Source organism: Elephantulus edwardii, unplaced genomic scaffold, assembly GCF_000299155.1.
Source record: "Elephantulus edwardii isolate Elephantulus edwardi_28Jun2011 unplaced genomic scaffold, EleEdw1.0 scaffold00112, whole genome shotgun sequence".
Lineage (NCBI taxonomy): Eukaryota > Metazoa > Chordata > Mammalia > Macroscelidea > Macroscelididae > Elephantulus > Elephantulus edwardii.
This window is the reverse complement of record NW_006399862.1, coordinates 8,081,025-8,092,630: the sequence shown is the minus strand read 5'-3', so window position 1 is coordinate 8,092,630 and position 11,606 is coordinate 8,081,025. Positions and strand designations below refer to the sequence as shown.

Genomic DNA, 11,606 nt, shown 5'->3' with positions numbered 1-11,606 from the left:
AATGCCCTAAAATATAATACTTATTTTTAAATGGTTGGCATTGACAATCAAGAGGGAACTGTTATAAATTCAAGCTGGATTCAGAAGAGACTGTAGCACAAAAAAATGATATTATTACCGGTGTCAAATGGATCTTGGCTAAAAAACAGAAAAAACAAGAAAAATGTTTATTTGTGTTTTACTGACTGTTCAAAGGTGTTTGAGTTCATGAATTATAATAAATTATAAATAACAAGAAAATAATTGTAATCCCAGAACACTTATCTATGTTTGTGAGAAACCTATTCATAGAACAAGAACCTGTCCTCTAAACAGAACAAGGGAGCCCTGCATGATTTAAAATCAGGAAAGGTATGCACCACAATTATTTACTTTTCCCGTACCTATTCAATCTGTGTGCTGAGTGAATAATTTGAGAAGTTGGACTCTGTGAAGAAGATTTTCCCATTAGGATTGGAAGAAGATTCATCACCAACCCATGTTACACAGATGACACAACTTTGCATCTTAAAAGTGAAAAAAACTTGAAACACTTGCTGCAGAAAATCAAAGACTACACAGCCTTCTATATGGATTACATCTCAACATCAAGGGTAAAGTATCTTTACTGTTGAACCAATAAGCAATATTATGATAGAACGAGAAAAGACTGAAGTTTTCAACAATTTCATTTTACTTATATCCATAATCAACCCATTTGGTAATAGCAGTCAACAAACCAGAAGACATGCTGCTTTGGGAAAATTTGCTGCCAAGGATCTCTCCAAAGTGCTAAATAACAAGCATGCCAGCTTGAAGACCAAAGTGCATTTTATCTAAGCCATGGTCTTTTTCATTACTTCTCATTCATCCGAAAGTTGAAAAGTGAAGAAGATTCATTAATGTCTTTTAATTGTGGTGTTGGAAAAGAGAACTGGCTATCTCCTGAACTGCTGAAACAACAAACAAGTCTATCTTGGAATAAGTGCAAGCAGGGTCTCCTTAGAAGCAAAAAATGGCGCAACTTTGTCTCACTCACTTGGAACATGTTGTCATGAGGGGTAGGTCTTTGGAAATATTGGAAAGTCAAAAAAAGAGAGAAAAATATCACGGAAATGGAGTGACACAACAATTCTAACAATGGGATTGAGCATATAAATTGTCATAAGGTTGACACATGATTACACATAGTTCGGATCTGTTGTTCGTAGGGTTGCTATGAGTTGTAGATAAGTTGGTAGCACCTAACAAAAACAATGTTCAAGTTGAAGATGAAGAATATATATATAAATCAATGAAAGTCAAAGTATGACTTTATTATATGCCACCTGAATTCATAAACCACTAATGCATAAAATACTAAGCAAAGACTAGATGAGTTGTTATATAATGTCAAAGACATCATACAAGTAGAAATCAATAAGTCATTAAAAATATAAGTAAATGGATGTCAGAATAGACTAAGAAACTTACTCTTGAACGTGGCGTAACTAAAGCAAATTGAAGCAATGATGACGTAAAAGCGATAAATAGGAGATTTCAAAGGGTAGCTCAAATAGATAAATGAATGCATTATAAGGAAATGTGCCAAGACCTGCAGTTAGAGAACCAAAAGAAAAGAAAACTTTAGGAATTTCTCAAGCAGAAATAACTGAAGAGAAAGAAAAAATTCCCACCTCAAGGATCCTATGAGCAAAATATTAAATGTCACATGAACTATCAAAAAAAGATAGAACAAATATACATAATCACATTATAAAATAGAATTGGTCAATTTTCACTTATTTCTGGAAATACCATACGATATAGTTCTGAAGGAAGTAGTCCAAGTTGCACTGAAAACATTGATGACAAACAAGGATCTAGGCATAGATTGAATACCAGTTCAACTTATTTCCACAAATATGACTGGTGTTCATTTAAGTGGAGGAAGGGGTGGGTAAAGGAAATGGGAAAGATCCAGTGTGAAAAACAATACATACACATTTTGTAAATAATCCAGTATAAAATGAAAATTTTATTTTAAAAAACCCCAAAAGATAATTGGAAGACGGTTATCTACCTAGCCAATGAATTGGAAGAATTTCATATTTGTGCCCATTCAAAAGAAAGATAAGCTGGCAGAAGGCACAAATTATCAAATAATTTCATTATTATCAAATGCAAGAGGTTAAAGACTGTAGCCCTCAAAATGGATTGAAGCTCAACATCAAAAAAACAAAGATTCTCACCACTGGGCCTATTGGCAGGATTGTGATAGATGGTGAAGAGATTGAGATTGTTGACAGCTTTAGTTTGCTTGGCTCCACAATCAACACTCAGGATGCCAGCAGCCACGAAATCAAAAGACAAATTGTACTGGGGAAAATCAGCTGTCAGGGACCGCTCCAGAGTACTGAAGAACAACGACATCAATCTAGAGACTAAGGTGTGCCTGATCCAGAAATAGTCTTCACAAATGCTTGTTACGCATCAGAGAGCTGGACAAAGACTAGAGAACAGAAAATACCTTCCACAACAGAAACTCACCAGGGAACCACAGTGGGTAGTGGAGTTTCATTTGAGATTTGCAGTCATTATTTAATGTGCAAATAGTCAATCTGGTTTTGTGATTTTTTTCAGTAATGTTTGGCAGCTACCGTGCAGTAACAGGAAAACATGAAATTATTTTCACCCAATGTTGTAGCTTAGTCAGACAAGTACAATGAAAGAAAGCAAGACAAAGAAGTTAAGGATATCTGCAAGGAAGGGATTAAAATTAAAGACCATGAAGTCAATTAGGTAAGAAAAAAAATAAAGAGGTTAGGTGAGGGGTTGATGGATAATAAAAAGAGGCATTACATTTAAGAATTTTTTTTAACATACTTTTATTTTTCAGAGCACTCATAAAGGTTAGTGGTCAATGTCTCCAGCTTTCAGCTTTTTCTTTTTCCTTCTTTTAACCATATTCACATTCTACGCTTGGGAGAGGATTAAAGTGGAAGAAATCCAGGACTTGGTACTCAAAAGACAGCCACTCTTTTATTCAAAATCTAAGGGTTCTAACTTGGCTTCAAGGTGATTTAAGTAGATTTTTTTTTCTATTATAAATTTGAGATGTCAAATAGTAAGACATTAGGTAAGAAGTGAGTGTACATACAAAAGAAGCCAGCACAATTGTATTCTTCTCAAGCCAGAAAGAATTTAATAATTCTGCTCTGAGGAAGCATTTATGTATTTATATATTTTAAAAATCTGTCATAGTGAAGAAAATAAGGCTGTTCCCCAGAATTACTGTAATTCTGATCTCTAAAATAACAAACAAAACTTACTTCTGTGGAGTCAATTCTGACTAATAGTACCCTCTATCAGATTCCTGAGGCTGTGAATCTTTATGGAAATTGATGGCCCATCTTGCTTCTGCAAAGAAGCTTCTGTATTTAAAACTCTGATCTTTCTGTTTTCATTATAAAACATTATGTACTACTAATATACACACTGTTGTTTTTCAAAAGTTTTTAATATAAGTTGAGTGAAAGATATCTTAAAATTCTTGCAGGGAAGGTACTAGAAGAAGGACCGACCCTCAAAGGCAATCTTCTTGAAAAGAGAATAAGATGCTTAAATCAAGATCTCTGAAATGGTGTAGTTCCTGGTAATGAAATGTAGGCTGTGACCCTGGGATCAAAGATTTGTATGGAACAGAGGTTAAGCTGTTATCTTTTGTTTCTCTACCATAAGAATTCCTTCATAAGAATAAATTCCTTTATAAGAATAAAGGAATCAAACAAAAACAAACAAACTCTACTGTGAACTGGTGGAACAAACTTTTTATTTGGAATTTGAAAATTGTGTATTGTGATACTTTTGCCATTTAGTAGAGGCATGCCATTGAAAACCCCTCAGTACCTCAGTTTAATAATTTTAAAGCTGCTGTAGACAAGGATATCTAAGTCAGCACTTACCAAGTTACTGTCCTCATTAAATAGAAAAACACAACAGCTTCATTTTAAACTCAAAAATGACTGTAAAAAGTAAGTCATGTTTGGGATTTTCTTTTACAAGTACAGAAGCTAAAGTCCACAAAAATTAAATTATCAAGTCAGAAAGTAAGCATGAGAGCCAAAAATAGCACCACCTCCTTATTTCTTAATTCGTAATTCAGTATCATTTATATTACACCATTTGCTATTTTGCCAACAAAATACAAACTCCAATGCCATTTGTTAAACATAGCATCTTTGCACAATTTGATCTTTATGCAAATAAACTCATTATATCAAGGAGCACACTGCATTGTAACTTGACTTATTAATTACCACCCAAAAGGCAGACATGGTTAATACACTACCATTACAATTTATTTTCCCTTTGTATAACAGAGTTTTCACAATTAGTTTTCAGTGCTGATGTCCAATGTAGATTGTCTAAAGATGTTGTGAATGCAAGAACAATCCACATTTCTGAAAACTGGAAGTTTTATATTTGCATTATCCATAGTGAAATTTGCACCATGAAATTAATCTTTATAGGAAAAACAAAACAAACCAGAATAAAAACTCTCTCCTAACTCAGAACATTGTTACTGGGAAAATAGGAGATGCAAAAGGAGTTTAGTTACTTAGCTCAGTCAGATAACGGATTCAATAAAAATAAACAACAATACTTTGTGTGACTCTTAAAAAACCAATCAGACCAGCCAGCCGCCGCCCTGCCCCTCCAGCAGCTCGGCTTAGCGGCCGCGCCCGCGGGGCTGGTGCGCTGATTGGGGCGCCCCGGCAGCAGGCGGCCTGCGGGAGCACACACCCTCCCCGCCTGGCCAATGGGCGTGCGCACACGTCACCAGCCGGGCGGAGCCTCACCAAGCCACATTGTGCACGAAACTCTAGCTCCAGAGTCATCTGACTTCTGGGACAGCAGCGTGTCACTGAGCAGGCGACCTCGGGAGCATCGGTGTGGAGCGAGGATCCGGAGGTCTGATGGTTCGCGGCGCAGACTGGCACACCTGCCTCTCCAAGTCGAGGCGCAGTGAGCGGGCAGTGGCTGACATCAGCTGCCAGACCCCTAACGGTGAAGTTGTGGGACTCGTCGCCCGGAGCGGTCGGTACCAGGGAGTCCCCACCGGGCGCGCCAAATCGGGTCTTTTGTGTCCCATCGGGACTCGGTCCAGAGCGGCCTGCGCTGCCCGCCTTCCCTCGCACACTGGGCCTCACTTTCCCAGTTGAGCGCGCCCGCTCCGCCAGGATGATCGCGTAGCATCTGCTCGCCTGCTTCTTCACCGAACTGAACTACGACCAAGTGCAGAAGGTGGACATGCGTCTCTCAGACGAGACCCTTCAGGAGATCTCCAAGTGGTTCCGCAAGGAGATGGAGAAGGGGCTTGGGGCCGCCACGCATCCGACGGCCACAGTGAAGATGTTGCCCACCTTTGTGAGGTCCACTCCGGATGGCACAGAACATGGCGAGTTCCTGGCCCTGGACCTTGGAGGGACCAACTTCCGGGTGCTGTGGGTGAAAGTAATGGACAATGGCCTCCAGAGGGTGGAGATGAAGAACCAGATCTAAGCCATCCCCGAGGACCTCATGCGGGGCAGCAGCACCCAGCTGTTTGACCACATTGCTGAGTGCCTGGCCAACTTCATGGGTCAACTCCAAACCAAAGACAAGAAGCTCCCGCTGGGATTCACCTTCTCCTTCCCCTGCCACCAGACCAAGCTGTTTCCTGGTCTCGTGGACGAAGGGCTTCAAGTCCAGCGTGTGGAAGGCAGAGACGTGGTGGCTCTGATCCAGAAGGCCATCCAGAAGAGAGGGGACTTTGACATCGTGGCGGTGGTGAACGACACAGTGGGGACCATGATTACCTGTGGTTACGACGACCAGAACTGCGAGATTGGGCTCATTGTTGGCAGAGGCAGCAATGCCTGCTACATGGAGGAGATGCGTCACATCGACCTGGTGGAGAGGGACGAAGGACGCATGTGCATCAACATGGAGTGGGGCGCCTTCTGGGACGACGGCTCGCTCAACGACATCCGCACCGACTTTGACCATGAGATCGACATGGGCTCGCTGAACCCGGGGAAGCAACTGTTTGAGAAGATGATCAGCGGAATGTACATGGGCAAGTTGGTGAGGTTGATCCTGGTGAAGATGGCCAAGGAGGGGCTGCTCAGCCCAGAACTCCTCACCACGGGCCACTTTGAGACCAAGGACGTGTCAGAAATTGAAGGGGAGAAGGACGGCATCCGCAAGGCCCATGAGATCCTGGTGCACCTGGGCATGGAGCCGACCGAGGAGGACTGTGTGGCCGCGCACCGGATCTGCCAGATCGTGTCCACGTGCTCGGCCAGCCTGTGTGCAGCCACCCTGGCGGCCGTGCTGCGGCGCATCAAGGAGAACAAGGGGGAGGAGGAGAGACTGCGCTCCACCATCGGGGTCGATGGCTCCGTCTACAAGAGGCACCCACACTTTGCCAAGCATCTCCAAAAGACTGTGCGGCGTCTTGTACCCGACTGTGGCGTCCGCTTTCTCCTCTCTGAAGACGGCAGCGGCAAGGGGGCGGCCATGGTGACGGCCGTGGCCTACCGGCTGGCCGATCAACACCAAGCCCGGCAGAAGACCCTGGAGCCTCTGAAGCTGAATGAACCTCGAACAGCTGCTGGAGATCAAGAGGAGGATGACCGTGGAAATGAAGCGAGGGCCGAAAAAGGAGACCCATGACGTTGCTCTGGTCAAGATGCTGCCCACCTACGTGTGTGCCACCCCTGATGGTACAGAGAAGGGTGAATTCCTGGCCTTGGACCTGGGGGGCACAAACTTCCGGGTCCTGCTGGTGCATGTAGGGAATGGGAAGCACCGTGGGTTGGAGATGCACAACAAGACCTACTCGATCCCGCAGGAGGTCATGCACGGCACGGGGGATGAGCTCTTTGACCACATCATCCAGTGCATCGCCGACTTCCTCGAGTACATGGGCATGAAGGGTGTGTCCCTGCCTCTGGGCTTCACCTTCTCCTTCCCGTGCCGGCAGAACAGACTGAATGAGAGCATCCTCCTCACGTGGACAAAAGGCTTCAAGGCACCAGGCTGTGAAGGCGAGGACGTGGTGGGCCTGCTGAAGGAAGCTATCCACCGCCGAGAGGAGTTTGACCTGGACGTGGTTGCTGTGGTAAACGACACGGTCCGGATGATGATGACCTGTGGTTATGAGGACCCACACTGCGAGGTCGGCCTCATTGTCGGCACGGGCAGCAACGCCTGCTACATGGAGGAGATGCGGAACGTGGAGCTGGTGGAGGGCGAGGAGGGCCGCATGTGCATCAACATGGAGTGGGGCACCTTCGGGGACAACGGGTGCCTGGACGACTTCCGCACCGAGTTCGACGTGGCCGTGGACACGCTCTCCCTCAACCCCGACAAGCAGAGGTATGAGAAGATGATCAGCGGCATGTACCTCGGAGAGATCGTCCGTAACATCCTCATCGACTTCACCAAGCACGGCCTCCTCTTCCGCGACCGCATCTCAGAGCGCCTCAAGACCAGGGGCATCTTTGAAACCAAGTTCCTGTCTCAGATCGAGAGTGACTGCCTGGCGCTGCTGCAGGTGCGCGTGATCCTACAGCACCTGGGGCTCGAGAGCACCTGCGACGACAGCATCATCGTCAAGGAGGTGTGCACCATGGTGGCCCGCCGGGCGGCCCAGCTCTGCGGTGCATGCATGGCAGCCGTGGTGGACAAGATCCGCGAGAACCGGGGCCTGGACACTCTCAAAGTGACCGTGGGCATGGACGGGACCCTCTACAAGCTGCATCCCCACTTTGCCAAAGTCATGCACGAGACAGTGAAGGAGCTGGCCCCGAGATGCGACGTGTCCTTCCTGCAGTCTGAGGACGGCAGTGGGAAGGGGGCGGCCCTCATCACTGCTGTGGCCTGCCGCATCCGCGAGGCCGGACAGCGATAGAGTCCCCGTGCCCAGAAGGGATGCCCTCTAGCCCCCCGTCCTCCTGTCGTAAATTATAAGGTGTCGTCCCCTTGTGCCAGATGCCCTGGGCTTTTGTCGGACATGGCTCTGCCTCTTTAGACGCATCGAGTCGCTGAGGATCGGCAGTGACCCGAAGGACCCTCCAACACCACTCACTGTAGAACTCACTGTGTCCAGTCCTTGACCCCCTCAAGATACAAGTCTGAAGTCAGATTTCTTCATGCCCATCACGACCAGTCCCACTGGCTCTCCCAAAACGTCTTTACAATCTCAACCCCAAGGTCAAATTCCACGTCCCTGCAATAACCGTGCAAGGAGTGCTGCTGGCTTTGTGGGAAGAAGTTACGCTGCCAACCTGAAAGCTGGCAGTTTGCGGCCACCATCTGCTCCATGGGAGAAGGAGGGGGCATTCTCCTCCTGGACAATTTACAGCCTCTGAAAACCCACCGGAGGGTCAACTATGGGGCGGCTCTCACTCGACGGCAGTTAAGAGCCACATGAAATCTTGTAGGATGGGATGCCAACGCAAGGAAACTGTTACTTCAGCCTGGAGCCTGCACCTGACATTTCTAGGGAAAGCAACCCTGTCAAAGACGCTGACACCGTTTCTTCTGCCTGAGACTGGGGAGGCCCCACGGACTTGAGCCTGATTCTCCCACAGATGGTGGTGGGAATTCTCTCCTCAGTCTCTCTCCAAGCGAGGGGGGCAGTGGGTTCCTGGAGTTGGGGACAGCTCTGAGCCTGGGCTGGAGAAACTCAAGCTGAGTCAGTGCTCTGGGAGTGACTGGCCAACGTCACCTGTGAGGTGTGGACGTGTGTGGGAAGAGGGGGGCGGGGGGCTCTCTGTTTTTAATGGTTGTTTGTTGTGTTTTTGGATTTTTATTTTGTTCCTGAAAATGTGGAAAACACTGTATTTTCATTTTAATTTATGTTTGCAATTGATTTAGTTCACAGACTAGCTCTGCACCTTCACCTTGACACTGTGTGACGGTCTGTGCACACGATGTATTTATATGTTGATGTTGTGTGTAGCTCTGCAGGGTCTTGAACTCGGCAGGAAGTCAGCATGCTAACAGAACCGAAGGCAAAGATGACTCGTGACGAGAAATACCTCATTTGCCTGCAGGGAAGGGGGGGGGGCGACTTCTTCAAGGTGAAAAAAGAGCTATGCAGAGTGTCCCTGCACCCTCTTTCTCCTGGACTCCACTGGGCAGGAGGGGGCAGAGGGACAAGCCCTGGGCATCCCTGAAGATCCGAGACACCAGCCTTCTCTGTCTCCCTCCTTCCGGGCAATACTCCAGGTGATCTAAGCAAAGGAAACGGGAATCCCGTGCAGAGACTCACTCCTTGGACACCTTTCTCCTTGGGGCGTCTGTAGCATCTTCAACTCTCTGAGGAGACGTCCCCACGTTTTATAGCTTTGTGTCTAATTGCTTGGTAACAAAACACTCCAACAATAACCACCAAAAACCTCAAGGACAGCCCAACACTCTGGCTCCTCTAGAAATTTCACCCCGGGCTGCCTTTGTGAACGTTGGACGAAAGGTGTTTGTGAGGCATCCCTCGGCGGCTCTGCCCTCCGTTGGCTGATCCACGTGCGGGTTTTCTTACACAGTCCTGGTGTCGGGACTGGGAGCGGCAGAGCCACCATGCATTATGTCAGGACCCCCATTAAACCGGAACCCAAAAGCCCACGCCTGCAAGTAAGATCCACATGGCCTCCACCAAGGCTGTGGAGCTTGGGAAGTCCAGGCGATGACCTCATAGCACAATTGACTATGAGAATGGATCAGACAGAACGGTGGGACACCTTCAGGACTCAGTGGCACCCAGTCTTTGTGTCCTCACCAAACTCATCCTGAGAAAAGGATCCGACAATTTGGTTTGGAGAACGTGGTAGGGTGTGATGTATGAATACTGCATGCAGCGCTCCACTGGCCCGGATCCTCTCGAGTTAAAGCAGCGGGGTGTGGGCTGTCGTTTGCTGCAGCCTCACCTTCCCGTCTGGGGCGCCCCGCCATTCCTCCTCTGCTCTGGCTGACCCACAGTGTGCTACAGACTCACCTTCCTGTCTGGGGCGCCGCGACACCTCTCCTTTGCTCTGGCTGACCCACAGTGTGCTACGGACTCACCTTCCCGTCTGGGGCGCCCCGCCACCCCTCCTTTGCTCTGGCTGACCCAATGACTCTGTCTCTTCCTGCACCGAAGCCAGAAGCCACCTCTAGTCTGTGTGTATCACTCAATCATGACCAGGACATAGGAGTGAAACGTGAATGTTAGGTACCTATGAGGTTACACATTTGAAAACGGTAAAAAGGCGTGTGGTGTTGTGCGTGGCCGTTGGAGACGTGTTGTTGAAAATTCAGTGTAAATGTCCATGTCCTCAGAATTAGGGGACAGACCCTGGCTGCTGCTTTCCGTGACGTAAATGCCGTGAATCTCAATCTTTGCCTGGGTTTGCTGAGTAGCAGGACCCGAACTCTCGAACACCCACTGTAGTAGAGATGTTGTCATTCTGTACAATAAGTAACTAGTTGAATTAACTATGTGATAACTATTATTAATAAATTTTAACACTTTTTTCCCAAATATGCCAAAAAAAACCCCACCAATCAGTGGAAACAATAAACTAAATTTAAAACGGTGAGAAAAAGAAATAGCCTATTTATCACTTTGTTTATATCTGGAATAAATAATAAAGTATGAGAACCCTGACTAAATTACAGTGTGAACATATCCAACCAAAATTAATGTTGTGCTAATCTATAGACATACAGAAATGATGTTAGTTATAGAACAGGGTTCAAGTCTTTTGTCCACGGGTTGCTGAGTCTTACTCGACTTAACGATACTTGTTGTTGTTGTTATGTGCCGTTGAGTCGCTTGCAACTCATAGCGACCTTATGTACAACAGCCCTAAACTCTGCTCTGTCCTGTGCCAATCGCACTGTCTCTAACACTCTCATCCTGATTACCCCAGTCACTGAATCAATCAGCCTCATAGAGGGCCTTCCCCTCCTGTGCTGTCCCTCTACTGTCCCAAGCATGATGTCCCTCTCCAAGGATCGGTCCCTCCTTACAGCATGTCCAAAGTAAAACCTAACGATACTTAACCACTGCTAAATGAGACTAGTGTTGTTATATCTGGAGGAACATTTTTCCACTTTGTACATCACTCTTTGTCAATGTGCTATATGAAGTAACCTGGGTTTGCTATGATGCTGAACCTTGTGCCATGGGGATATCAAATACCATAATGGTTTACCATTGTGGACAGTGTTTGGTGGAACTCCCAGTTGTAAAACAGGTTAGGAAGCAGGAGTTGCACCCACTTCCTAAACCACATGCCTCTGGAAACTCTATGAACTTGAGAATGATGATGGTTATGGAAAAGCATTAGGTGTTTTTTGTTCATAGAGTCACTATGAGTCATGCTGAACTTGATGACAATCAATAACAACAACAACAACAATCAGGTAATGGTGGTGGTGCATACTTAGTAAAATAAAAATTTAAAGAGTCATCCTAGTATACAAGATTGAGTAAAGACGCCTAGAGCTGATCATTTTTCCTAAAGGGCACTGTTGTGACTACAACAGCCCATAGATAAATTATCACACACACTAGAAAAGAGACGCCCACTGACTACCAACCAGGACAGCCCTGA

At 46.3% G+C, this 11,606-nt stretch overlaps 1 pseudogene; it reads left to right on the top strand.

Annotated features, from left to right (window-relative positions):
* Window positions 1–5,202: 5,202 nt before the first annotated feature.
* Window positions 5,203–7,918, top strand: LOC102852928 (annotated as a pseudogene).
* Window positions 7,919–11,606: the final 3,688 nt, after the last annotated feature.